Here is a 12,751-nt window from a genome sequence, read left to right on the forward strand (position 1 = left end):
CTGGACTCCTGTACAACCCTATAGCCTTTCAAACTTTGATACCAAGCTGGTAAATTTATAAGTTTACCATAAACATCTGGCTGTGGCAAGACCTAGTGGTAAAAAGCAATGGTGGAAGAGGGAGGGAAGTAAGCCTTAAAAATAGCATAGTTGGATGAATAGATGCTCCTGGGATAGACAATCAAACAATTATGAATTTTAATAAATTTTTATAAATAAAAAAATAGCACAGTATAATGAAAAAAGCACCACACTAGAAGTAAAAATCTTGATGTTGGTTTCAGCTCTGCCACTATCTGACTACATGCTCACCCTCTGCCAAAAAAGGCCACCAACCCTAATCCTATTTGAGGCTCAAGTTTTCTCATCTAGAAAGTAAGCAAGTTGAACTACCCAATCTGAAGGTCTATAAGTTATAAACAGCAAACTGGGGGTGGGTAACATAAAAAAAAACTCTTCCAAATATGTAATAAAGAACCCAGTGGGAAAATAAGCAAATTATATGTGTATAATTCACAAAAACATAATTATAAATGACTAATAAAAATATCAAAATGTGCTCAAATTTACTCATAATTAAAGAAATATACATTAAAACAAGGAGATATTGCTTTTTAAATCTATCAAATGAACAAAGATTAAGATTGATAATGTTCAGTGTTATCTAGAAGGTAAGAAAACAGGAACAGTAAACATTGTTGAGTTCTTGGCACAACTTTTTCTAAGGATATAATTGATCATTTCCAGCAAAAATTTTAAGTGCTCCAACAATTCCACTTCTAATAATTTATCCTACAAATACACTCAATTTGGGTGAGCAAAAATATATATAAAAGGACATCTACTTCATCAGTATATACGTATCTAAATACCCACCAGTAAAAGAGTGGTTAAGTATTTATGATATAGTCCTAGACTGAAATACTATATAGCTATTAAAAAGAATGAAGTAGATTTTTATGCACCGATATGGGAAGATACCCAAAACATACTGTTAAATGAAAACATCGAGCTACAAATCCTATTGCTACAAAGCCCATTTGTGTAAAAAAGTTTGTATATTAATGAAAAATGTCTAGAAGCATTAATAACAAGTGGTACTGAGGGACTAAAGAGTGATTTTGTTTTTCAGTGTATACATTTGTTATATTTGAAGTTTTTTCAACTAACAGGTTATATTTACCTATAAAAATAATTTTTAAATAGAAACCATAAATCAAGGATTATGACTGATGATGATCATAAAGTGGGAGAAGATAAATGTCTGTCACAAAGCCAGTGACAATTGGGGTTTGGGTCGCCAGGAAGGAAGTCTCAACTAACAATACCCACAAGTCTCAAGCAAGTTCTAGTTTAGAAGAGCAAAGAAAAGGGAAGAGACTGACTACAAGTTGAGAGTGTAGGTATAGCAGTAACTATGCTGGAAAGATCCACAAAGTTTCACGAAGGCAGAGTCTGGGTCATATTCTTCCCTGTGATCTCAGCACCTAACAGTGCCTAGCAAATAGTATGCACATTCAGTAAATGATTGTTGAGTGAGAAGAAGCTGAGTGAGGGAGAATGCCTGGTCAGCTGTGATATAAAAGAAGAGTTTTAAAGACATCCTGCTTCAACCAAAATTACTAATGTGGATATTTCAGAGTTTTCTAATGAGATGGTTTCTGGACCACCGGTTTTTGTTAAGTGCATCCAGAGACTTTGGCTAGTTGAAACTTACCTCTGGTTTAGAAATAAATGGAAAGCAAAATAGTAGAGTGGTTAAAAGGGCTCTAAAGTTAGAGGGTGTGGGTTCAAATCCCACCTCCACCCTTTAATTGACAAGCATTAGTTTCCCTCTCTATAAAATAGGATAATAACCCTCATCACTCTTTTGTAACTTTCCTTACTGCAGAAGATTCAGAATCTTATTTATCTCTGCGTTTCTAGTCCCTAGTATAGCATCTGGCACACAGTAAGCAAGCTCTCAGTAAAGATCTGTTGAAAGGCATGAATGATTTTTATGACCTGGAAACTTAAATTTAAGCTCCTCCCTGAGTTGAAGACTACTTACTGAAGATCATTCTTCCAGGATCAGCTAAAATTTCTTCTCTATAATAATCTCCTGGATGCCCTCATTTAGCATTCATCTTCTCTGCGCCTCCCCTCTCTTTCTCCTTCCTCTCCTCTCCACACGTAATGCTAACACTTTTTGCCCTCCTTTTGAAAGACTGTTCATTAGCATAAGTGAAGTGGTTCTGGGTCTGGAGTCAAAACTGCTTGGATTTGAATCTTGGCTCAGCTACTTACTGATGACCTCTCAATGTTTCAGTTTCTTCACATGCAAAATGGGATATTAATATTACCTAACCTATATGGTTATCGTGACGATGAAATGAGATAACGAGCTTCTGGAACATAATAAGCACTAGAAAATGTTATTCTTCTTCTTTTAACATTTCTGACTTCTCCAGACAGGAGTATAAGAGACGGTTTTAAGAGTACAGATCTCATCTAATTTTTTCTATATACAGTATCCAAAACAATGTTTTGTACATAAGATACTAAGCAAGCACTTCTTGAATGAAAAAAAAATAATCATCAAATTAGCATCACAATGTAACTTCATTTTAGAAGAAAGAATACTTACAGGCAGGTTCAAGGCTAGAAAGCCAAGATGTACTTATTTTAGTCAAATATTTATATAGAAGCTAAGCAGGATAATTCTACTAGCAAAACAGTGGCTAAATTCTAAAGTAATGGGTCTCCTAGAAGCTGCAAAGACCTGGTTTGGGTGTAATATACCCTTGCTTCCCTTCCCCCCAGGTACATCGTCACCATGACCACATCATCTATAGAGGGATCATAGACAGCACATTCAGACAAGCACTGGCTTCGTAAGTTAGATTCTATCTGCCTTCTTCTCCACCCCCTGTTCACATCACCACATCACAGTGGTGTCGCATAACTCTACTTCTATGTGAAGCTTTTCTGCCTGACCTCCTCAACCTCATTTCCTTTCTACTACCAACACATCCAAAATGGTGTCACAGAGCTGGCAAGCTGATACAGGCATTAGCTTTATATTGAAAGAGGAGCTTGAACAGAGTTAATCATTCCAGTTGCTATAAATAGAATTTACTCTGAAGGGAACTATTACTCATCCTTAACAGAGAAGTGATATATGCCTAGAAAAGCATTTAATATTAACAGTAAGTTTTCACTAAAATTTTTATTGCCAATTATATCAAAATCTAAGGTGTGGATAAAATCTCAAATATTTTTTGGTATGAAACAAGACCTTAAAAAATTACATTGTGAAGGATTCTTATTCCCCACTACCACCACCCAAAATCATGCCAGCTAGAACTACTTAGCTCAAGAAGGGAGTACTTTCTTAATGCATGTGTTTGAGAGGGAGTGATTACTCAACTTTGTTATTTTTAGTTTCATATTACACACACATTCATGTTAAGAAGTAGGGAGGTTGCTTTTGTTTTTTTAGATAAGCGCTTCCTAAATTTTAATGTACAAACAAATCGCCTAGGAATCATGTAAACTGCAGACTCCGATTCTATAGGGAGTAGGGGCTGAGAGTCTGAATTTCTAATAAGCTCCCAGGTGATGCTGATGCTGTTTGGTCCATGGGCCATATATTGAGTAGCAAGACTCAGTCTACAAAAAAGACAGCTGATCTCTAAAGTTAGTAAGACAGGAAACTCCCAATCCTGATACTACTAGTAGCCTTTGACCAGAGACTTAATTTACCTCAGTCTTTCCTGTAGCATGACTTACCATTCCCCATAAAATGTCATTACTATGCTTTTCCACAACTTCACCTTTTTTCAGACTGTTCTCACTGGCTAAAATGCACTTCCCCACTCATTTCCAAATAGATTCCACTCATCCTCAAAGCCCAGGTCAAATACTTCCTTTCCCACGAACAAATGTGGCTCCCCTCTGAACTAACAGGCTTTTGAACTACCAAGGCACTTCATCTACACCACTGTCCTATAGTGTCATCATTTCCTACCTTTAACTAGGTTTTATAACATATCTTATATGTTCTCTACTAGACCATAAGCTTCTTAACAGTATTCTCTTGCCTGGCACATAATAGTATATAAACATTGCTGTAAATTTAAAATACAACTCTGACCACTCAGAAATTATTGAGAGCCTACCATGTGCCAGACATTGGTAATGATTATAATAATTGTGATAACAACTAACTCTTAAAGATCACTTACTATGCAAGCATTATTCTAAGCACTTTACATTATATTCATTTAATCCTCACAACAACCCAGTGAAGTAGCACTTTCATTATCCGAATCATATGCATAAAGAAACAGGCTCATAGAAATTAAGTAACTTGCCCAAAGTCATACCGCTAAAACGTGACAGAACCAGCAGTCAAACCTAAACAGTGGGTTCCAAAGTCTGTGCTCTTAATCACAGTGTTACATTACCTCTTGATATGGTTATAAAAAAAGATATAAAAATGAACAAAGATGTCCACATCCTAATCACCAAATTCCTTAGCATGTTATTCAAGAGTCTGGATGATCTGACCCAAACCTCTCTTACCTTATCTCCTATTACATCCAACTGCATTCTCTGTTTTAGTTATATAACCTGTCACTCCTAAATATGGCCTGGATTCCCCCACTTCTATATTGTTGCTAGAATGAGGTTACCTGAAATCCATTTTTCAAACCTCCACCAATTCTTAAAAACTCAGTTCAAGAATATCTCCAAATAACAGCAGCAGCAGCAGTACCACCAGCACCACCACCAGGCATTTTTATACCATTTAGTGTGCCAGGCACTACCACATATCCAGTCATTTAATTTTTAAAATAGCCCTTTGAGGACGGTTATAATAATTCCTATCTCAGAGACATCATTTCAAATATTTCCCTAATCTTTCTAATCAAAGTTAATCTTTCTCTTCTCTCTACACTCATATCACTCTATATAAATCTCTGTTGTAACCCTTATTAGGCCTCCTGCTCTTCTACATCAAGTTTTATCTTTGTCTGTTTCTTCCACTAAATTAAAGAGTTCTTGAGGACAGGGATGTTACGTGTGGAAGAGAATGGCTACTTGTTCACTAAATTGCTTCCCTTTCCTCCTAACATAAACTACATTCCCCTGAAGTAGACTACATGTCTATAATAGTTGATTAAGACCATAACACTGAGTTCTAGTCAGTGGTACAGAGGCAGAAATGATTATGTTATTTCTAGGCCTGTCCTATAAAAACCTCAACACTATCCTCTCCATTTTATTCCCTCATCTGCCAGCAGATAGAGGAGAGATCCAGTGGAGCAATCTAAGGCCCTGTCCCTGGTAAAAAAAAAAAAAAATATTCCTTTCTACCTCCACCCAACATGCATTGGACTGGGACATAAGAAACAAGCTTTTAAGCCAACAAGACTTTAAGTTATTTACTAGAGTAGTTAGCCCACCTGGATTAAATACACCACATAGTTTTGTGTCTCTATATATACCTAAAACACTGCCTTGTTCATAGTTAATGTTCAGTAAATACTTAGTGAATTCAATTAAAAGTTACAATTCTTATTCCAGGACAGGACTTTTCCTAAGCCTACTATTAGCCAGCAGTCTCCAAAATAGGAAATGAGCAAGATTATCTATTGAAGTATGGGAACAAAATTAGAATTTTTACTTATATTATTTTTTATATAAAAAAGAAAAATTGGGGGGGAGGGTGGCTCCATAGTGTAGTGGTTAGCACGTCTGCTTTGCATGCAGAAGGTCCTGGGTTTGCACCCTAGGTGGAGCCACGGACCATACCCCGGGTACACCACGCCCCAGGTGCACATCGTGAGCATGTGGGAGGGGACGCCTCGCCTTCAGAGATCCAATTCTTTAGGGGAAACAGCAACATCCATGAGTCAGAGATAGAAGTAAGGGAGAGGGTGGAATTAAAGAGGGGAAAAAATTTTTGAGTTTTACTAATATTTAACATGGGTTAATAGTAGCACCTGGAGATGTGCTCAAAATGTTTTCCTAATGGTAGGCAAAAGGTGTCCAAAGATATCCATGTCCTAATCCCCAGAATTCATGAGTATGTTATGTTATGTTATATGGCAAAGGGAACAACTTAAAACTGCAGATGAAATTAAGGTTGTTAATCCACTGGTTTTAAAATAGGAAGATTATCCTGGATTATGAAGGTGGGTCCAATGTAATCACAATGGTCCTCAAAGGAGGAAGAGGGAGGCAGAAGAATCAGTGTCAGAGGGATACAACAGTAAACAGACTAAATCAGTCATTGTTAGCTTTTAAGTTACGAAGAGGGTTACAAGCCAAAGAATGCAAGCAACTGCTAGAAACTGAAAAAAGTCAGGAAACAGATTCTCCCCTAGAACCTCCCAAAAGGAACACAGCCCTCCCAATATCTTGATGTTAGCCCAGTAAGACACAAATCAGACTTCTGACCTATAGAACTGTAAAATAATAATTTTGTGTTCTTTTAAGCCAGTAGGTCTATGGTAATTTGTTGTGACAGCCACAGAAAATTAATAATAGATACATAATCAAAAAAAAATTATGGGTCACTATCCTATCTCATAATGTTCACAGATCTAGAATAGACTTTGGGCTCTGACTCCTAAGCAAGCATAAGGAAAATAATATTATTATGTTCCTTGGTGGCATTTACATCCAGTCAATTTATTGAGCTCACAGTTCTGTATAAAGCTCAGAACTAAACATTAAGTTTAAATGTTGTCCTTTCTCAAAAGTTGATTACCTAAACAGAAGAGGGAGAGGTGTGACAGTGGTCTAAAACACATCTAGCTCTCCTCATTTTGGAAGAAAAAAAAACATTGACACTACTGTTAGACTTGAACCACCTCAATACTACATAACAGGACCTAGTAAGAATTCTGTGGCCATTATTTCAAAGCTGTCAAGGAAATTATTATTTATTGCTCACCTACAATATATCTGGAAACTGTGCTAAGTGTTTTATACATATTACCTGAGATAAAATTACCCCCATCTTATCATCTAGGAAAATGAGGTTCAGAGCATTTAAACAACTTGACAAAGGTTAAAGAAGGGACTAGAATCTGGATCTGTTTGGTTCCAAAGCCCATGTTTCTTTTCTGACAATGGGTATGGAAGAAAAAAGGCCACGGTTCAATAATAACTTCATTTCTGATTCATAAAAAAGAACTGACTATGTAAAACAATGAAAATCTAACTGGTTTGCTTTACAAGCCTTTCTACTGCCAACCTTGAGCAATATGCGCCACACATATTGTAGGAGTTCTTCTGATCTGTACTGGTTTTTCCAGAAGAATGTCTGACTCCAAAGTTATGGTAAAAGAAACAATTAAGAAGCCTGAAATAAACCTATAATAGAATATTAAAATATGAGCATGATTTTTATATTAATAGGCTTTCTAAAAGGCTTATATCTTAGACCTACTTAGAATGGTTTATTTTACCTTAAAAAGTTTTTCCATAAGTTTTGATATATTTTTATCTGATTTCCTCCCATAATTTTAGAAGGAAAGGTCCTGCAATATACTCCACCAGATTCCACTAAGCTTTAACATGTGGCACTAAAAGGAACTGCTTTGCATTTCACTCTCAAATAAAGCAAAGATACCATCACTCTCTTAGACTAGAAAAACTTACCAATTACCAAAAAGGAGAAGAGAGGGCAATGGCTCAGATCTCAAGTCCCAAAAGAACTATGAATCTAGACCCATAAAAAAAGCAATAATATCCTTGGGTAAGGCTTGCTGCAGTTCAAATGTGTGTTAGAGATATTACATCACAGAAAACTGGTTGTGCTAGGTTCTAAATATGAGGACTCATAGGGAAAACTCAGCTGAGCAGACATTAACCACCAGGTGACACTAAACAGAGCCTTGCATCAGGTGACACTAAACAGAGCTGGTTCAGTCTGGCATGCTCTTTTCTGTCCCTGGTTTTTATAGTTCAATATTAAGATAGCTAAAGGCAGAATAAACATTGCTTAGCAATCACTAGATCATGTCAGTAGCACTACAGATAATAACAAGAGGACCAATCCAGTTCATGGTCTAATTTTACCTTTTTAAAAAATATAACAATGCAAAAATCTAAAAAGTTAAAATTAGATCTGCTTGCTTATAAATATTAAACCAGTTTAATAAATACAAAAATATCCTAGATTTCTGAGAGAAAAATATCCTCTATCTCGAGTAACTGAAAGTAAACTGAGACTAAGAATGAGTTCACTCTCTAAGTATTTTCTTTATTTCACAGAAAATTTTAAACCTCATTGCTCAAAACTACCATGCAAGTAGCAAAATACAAAGTCTCCTGACAAAGGCAGAGCTATTAATAGATATATGCAGTGATTTTAAATGTTCTCAAAATGCGTTTACAAGAAACTAATATCCGGAAACCCAAGTATCTAGATTGTCTCCCCAAGCACTGAAAAAGCTTCCTCCTTCTTCCCAAATTTATCCTTTATTCTAAGATTACTCATAAACTCACACCAAAATAGCAAAATATAAACACAAACTTCAATTTATGTGAGAATACTTCTGAAACAACGCTCTCACAATGATTTATTTCTTCTCCCTCTCACGAAGTAGAATAAATGTATAAAGGAAAAAGTGATTCGATCTAACAAACATGTATCAAGAAATTACTATATGCAAGATTTGTGCTCTCCATAGATAAAGAGAACACTTAACCTTTTTTTTACTGTCTGTCACATATATTTTAAGCACAGTGCCAGACAAAGAGTTAAGATTAAGTGGGGGCTATAGAAAATAAACATGATGGTCTTTTCTTCAAGGAGTTCACAGACAAATAGTAATAATGATGGATAACATTTATTGTGCATTTATGATGTGTCAGACACTGTTCTAAGTAACTTTTACAAGGATAATTTTGATTAACTCTTACAAAAAAATTATGTGGTAGGAACTATTATTAACTCATTTTGCATTAAAAAAAAACTGAAGAGATTAAGTGGCTTGCCAAAGGACACACAACTAGCAAGTGGCAGAGTCAATACTGAATCCTTAACCTAAGCTTTATGCTATACAGCCTCAATACATGATGCTTCAGATCATTATGATATTAGTAATAACAATTAAAAAAATAAGTTAAGATTTAATGCATTACACTGTGATATTAAGTTCCTTATGCACATTATTTCATTTAATTTTCCCTGGTTTGGAAGTACTATTATTATTTTCTGCTACACAGATAAGAAAACTGAAGTTACAGAGGTTACGTAATTTACCTAAGGTCTCCCAACTACTAAGAAACACAACTATGCTGAACCTCTCCTCTAAATTCCAGACTTGTTTATCCAACTTCTAACTTGATATCTCCTGATATTCCATTCCCAAAACCTGTTCCCCAGTGTAGCTGCTGGCAATTCAATTCTCCCAGTTGTTCAAGTCAAAAACCTAGGAGTCATCCTTGACTCTTCCTTCCTTTGTGCTATTATCCCAGACCCAATCCATTAGGAAATCCCATTGCCTCTACTTGCAAAAATATCCAGAATCCAACTACTTTTTCTCCACCTTCACTGCTACCACACAGTCCAAGCCACAATCAGCAATCTCTAAATTACTGCAATAACTTCCTAACTTAATTTTCATCAGTTATACACTTACATAGCTTCAAATAGGTATATAATGAAAAATAATAGTCCCCTGGCCTGCTTGCACTACCATTGAATCCTACTCTCCAGAGAGAACCACATTCAACTCTTCAAGCTGTTTCTTCTATTTACCATTATATTCTAACATACTGATACTGCTATTTCCGACCGTCTACTAACTTTCCAAAATGGAGGCTGAGGATTCAACCTTCTTAAATTACCTCCCATCCAATATTGTTATGAGACAGTTTTGGGTAAAATCAATATTCCAGAGAAACAAATCAAAATTCAGCATTTACATTATTGTAACTGATTATAATCACTATTAAGCCAAGTAGTGTATTATATTTTATTTCTTGCACAATTTTTTTGTTTTGCTTAATTTTTAATTTGCTTAGTGATTACATGCCAAACCATCAATTCTTCCCAAAGCCTCCAACAGAATTGTTAAATTCTTCTGAATATGAATTCTACCCTGCCAAAAACATCTGGAAATCTATAAATTCTTTCCTTAAACTCCCTTCCTGGAGCTCTTGATCCTGCTCCAGATTGGACTGTTTATTCTCTAGACTATTGCCCAGCAGTCACCTTGGAATTTGCTACCATCTTTCTACCTCTTTCTTTCTAGATCTTATGACTTTCTTTTTATTTTATTGTTTTGTTCACCCCCTTGTTTTGATCAATCCAGGAAGTCTCCAGTAGCTTCATAAGAAAAGGTACATGAGAGGCAAAATTTTCAAAACCTAGCATGCCTGAAAATGTTTTTATTCAATCCTCATGCTTAACTGGATAGTCTGGATGGATATAGAATTCTAAGTAGGAAACAATTTTCTCTCAGAAAGCGCTGTTTTATTGGTCTGGCTTTCCAGAGCTGGTGTTGAGAAGTTTAATATAATTTTAATTTTCTCAATCACTTGTATGAGATTTGTTTTGTTTTGTTATCCTCTGTGAAGTGCTTAGAATCTTATTTTTATTATCTATATTCTAAAACTTCATAATAATATGCTGTGGAGTGAGTCTTTTCTCATTCATTGTGCTGAGCACTTAGTTGGCCCTTTCAATCTGGAAGTTCATGCCTTTCAGTTCTAGAAAATGCTTCTGTATTAATCAAAAAGAGACTTCCTGGATTGATCATTTAATTTGCTTATCTTTTCTCTCGTATTTTCCATCTTTGATTTTTCCCTATTAATGGATAATTTCCTCAACTTTATCTCCTTGACCTTCTATTCAAACGGTTTTATAACATTTTTTAATTTCCAAGAATCTTTGAGAATCTTTGTAGTTTTCTAATTATTCCTATTTTATAGTATACTACTCTTGTTTCACAGATACATTATTTTCTCTATCTTCCATAAGTAAATAATTATAAGATTTTTTTGGTGGTTACTTTTTCAAGTTTTATTTTACCTAAGGCTACTCAGTTTCTCCAAATCCACCAATTTCCTGGCAGGTGGTGAGGGTGAGGGTGGGATGGGAATGATTCCTGCCTGCCTGAGAGCCAGATGATAGAAGAGGACTAGAAGTATCAATAGCCTCACTATTCAGTAGGTAATCTATCCATTCATCTCTCTCTTCTCAGTATTCCTTCTCTATCTTCTCTCAAGTTAGATGCTTACCTAGCATGAAGCACTGCTGATTCAATTTTTCTTAAAAAAAATAAAAGTCATCTTGTCAGGGTAGATGAGAGTTAACTTATTAGTTGCAATGAATGGTGATGGTGACTTACAGGCCCAGTTTCCCCTTTAAAAGACTTAAAATAGTCCTCTGTTTTCAGCCCAAGCCTGACACCCACCTTCAGTTTCTGAGCTTTTTAGGTTTCTGTAATGCAAACTGGCTTGCTTCTAATTGGTATCCATTTCTATAGATACTGTTCTATAGGCACTGGAAATACAATAATGAACAAGATAAAGTTCTACTCTCAGGGAGCTCATCCTATACTGAAGGCTACAAACAATAAGTAAATAAATGAATAAACAAGATATTTTCAGAAATGACACAAGCTATGAAGACAAAGCAGAGTGAAAAGATACATAGTGATGTGGATGGCTATTTTAGATAGGCTAGCCAACAAAGATCTCTCTGAAGAAGGGCTATCTCAGCAGAAGCATGCCATTTGATTCTGGGATAAAGACATTATAGGAAAAGGGAAAAGTAAGTACAAAGATCCTAAAGTGGGAAAAAGGTTGGTGTATTTGAGAAACAAAAAAGCCAATAAGGAAGATTAAAATGGTGTAATATAAAGGAAGAGTGATCAGAAATAAGGTCCAAGAAGCAGGTAGGTCAAATCATTTCAGGCCTTGTACATCAAAGCCCAGAGTTTGGATTTTATTTGAAGGGTGACAAAAAGTCATAGAAGGAAATTCAGCTGGGGTCGGTGGGGCGGGTGAGAGGGGAGGATATGGTATGATCTGATTTACCATTTTAAAGTTCCATCTGGCTAGATGGGAATCTAGGAGATCAATTAAAAGGGTGGAGTTAGGATGGTGGCTGTAGAGGTGATAAGAAGTAGTCAGACTTAGGACATATTTTAAAAATAATGCTGAACCACTTGATGGTTTAAAATAGGGTATAAAGAAATGATAATAAGGATGACTCCTAGATTTTGGCCTAAGTAACAGATAAATGATGGTTCCATTTGCTGAGATGGGAGTGGTCTAGAAGGGAAAAATTGGGGGTGGGGTAGAAAAATGATCACTAGTAGTCCATAATAGGTATTCAATAAATGGTGGTCATTGTTTATATTAAAAATCATCTTCTATTATATATAGATTATATCTCAATTAAAATAAATTTTTAAAAAATCATCTACTTTCTGGGGTTGTACTACTTCACTACCCACAAACAATGATATAAATATTACTGAAGCTTATTCTATATTTTATCTTACAAAATTTTCTGGTTATATGAAATTGAAACTTAGACTCAAGTCCTAAGTCCTTATACCTTCTATTTTGGCACACAGAAAAGAAAAGAAATGTTAAGACTTCCTTACAAATATGCTAGCATTACAAAATTTGTGTTGAGGGCTATATTGAGACTCATCTAGCTACTAAGATTACAGATAAAATCAGAAAGATCCACTTTACTCCATCATTTTTTTCAATTTCCAATATCATTTAT

General features: G+C 35.4%; 1 protein-coding gene across 3 annotated transcripts in view; it reads right to left on the bottom strand.

Moving 5' to 3' along the window:
- TESK2 (testis associated actin remodelling kinase 2) overlaps positions 1 to 12,751 on the bottom strand; it is a 107,299-nt gene that overhangs the window by 31,832 nt on the left and 62,716 nt on the right. The window lies entirely within an intron of this gene.

The sequence above is a fragment of the Pteropus medius genome, unplaced genomic scaffold (assembly GCF_902729225.1).
Source record: "Pteropus medius unplaced genomic scaffold, Ma_sr-lr_union100, whole genome shotgun sequence".
In the NCBI taxonomy this organism is placed as follows: Eukaryota; Metazoa; Chordata; class Mammalia; order Chiroptera; family Pteropodidae; genus Pteropus; species Pteropus medius.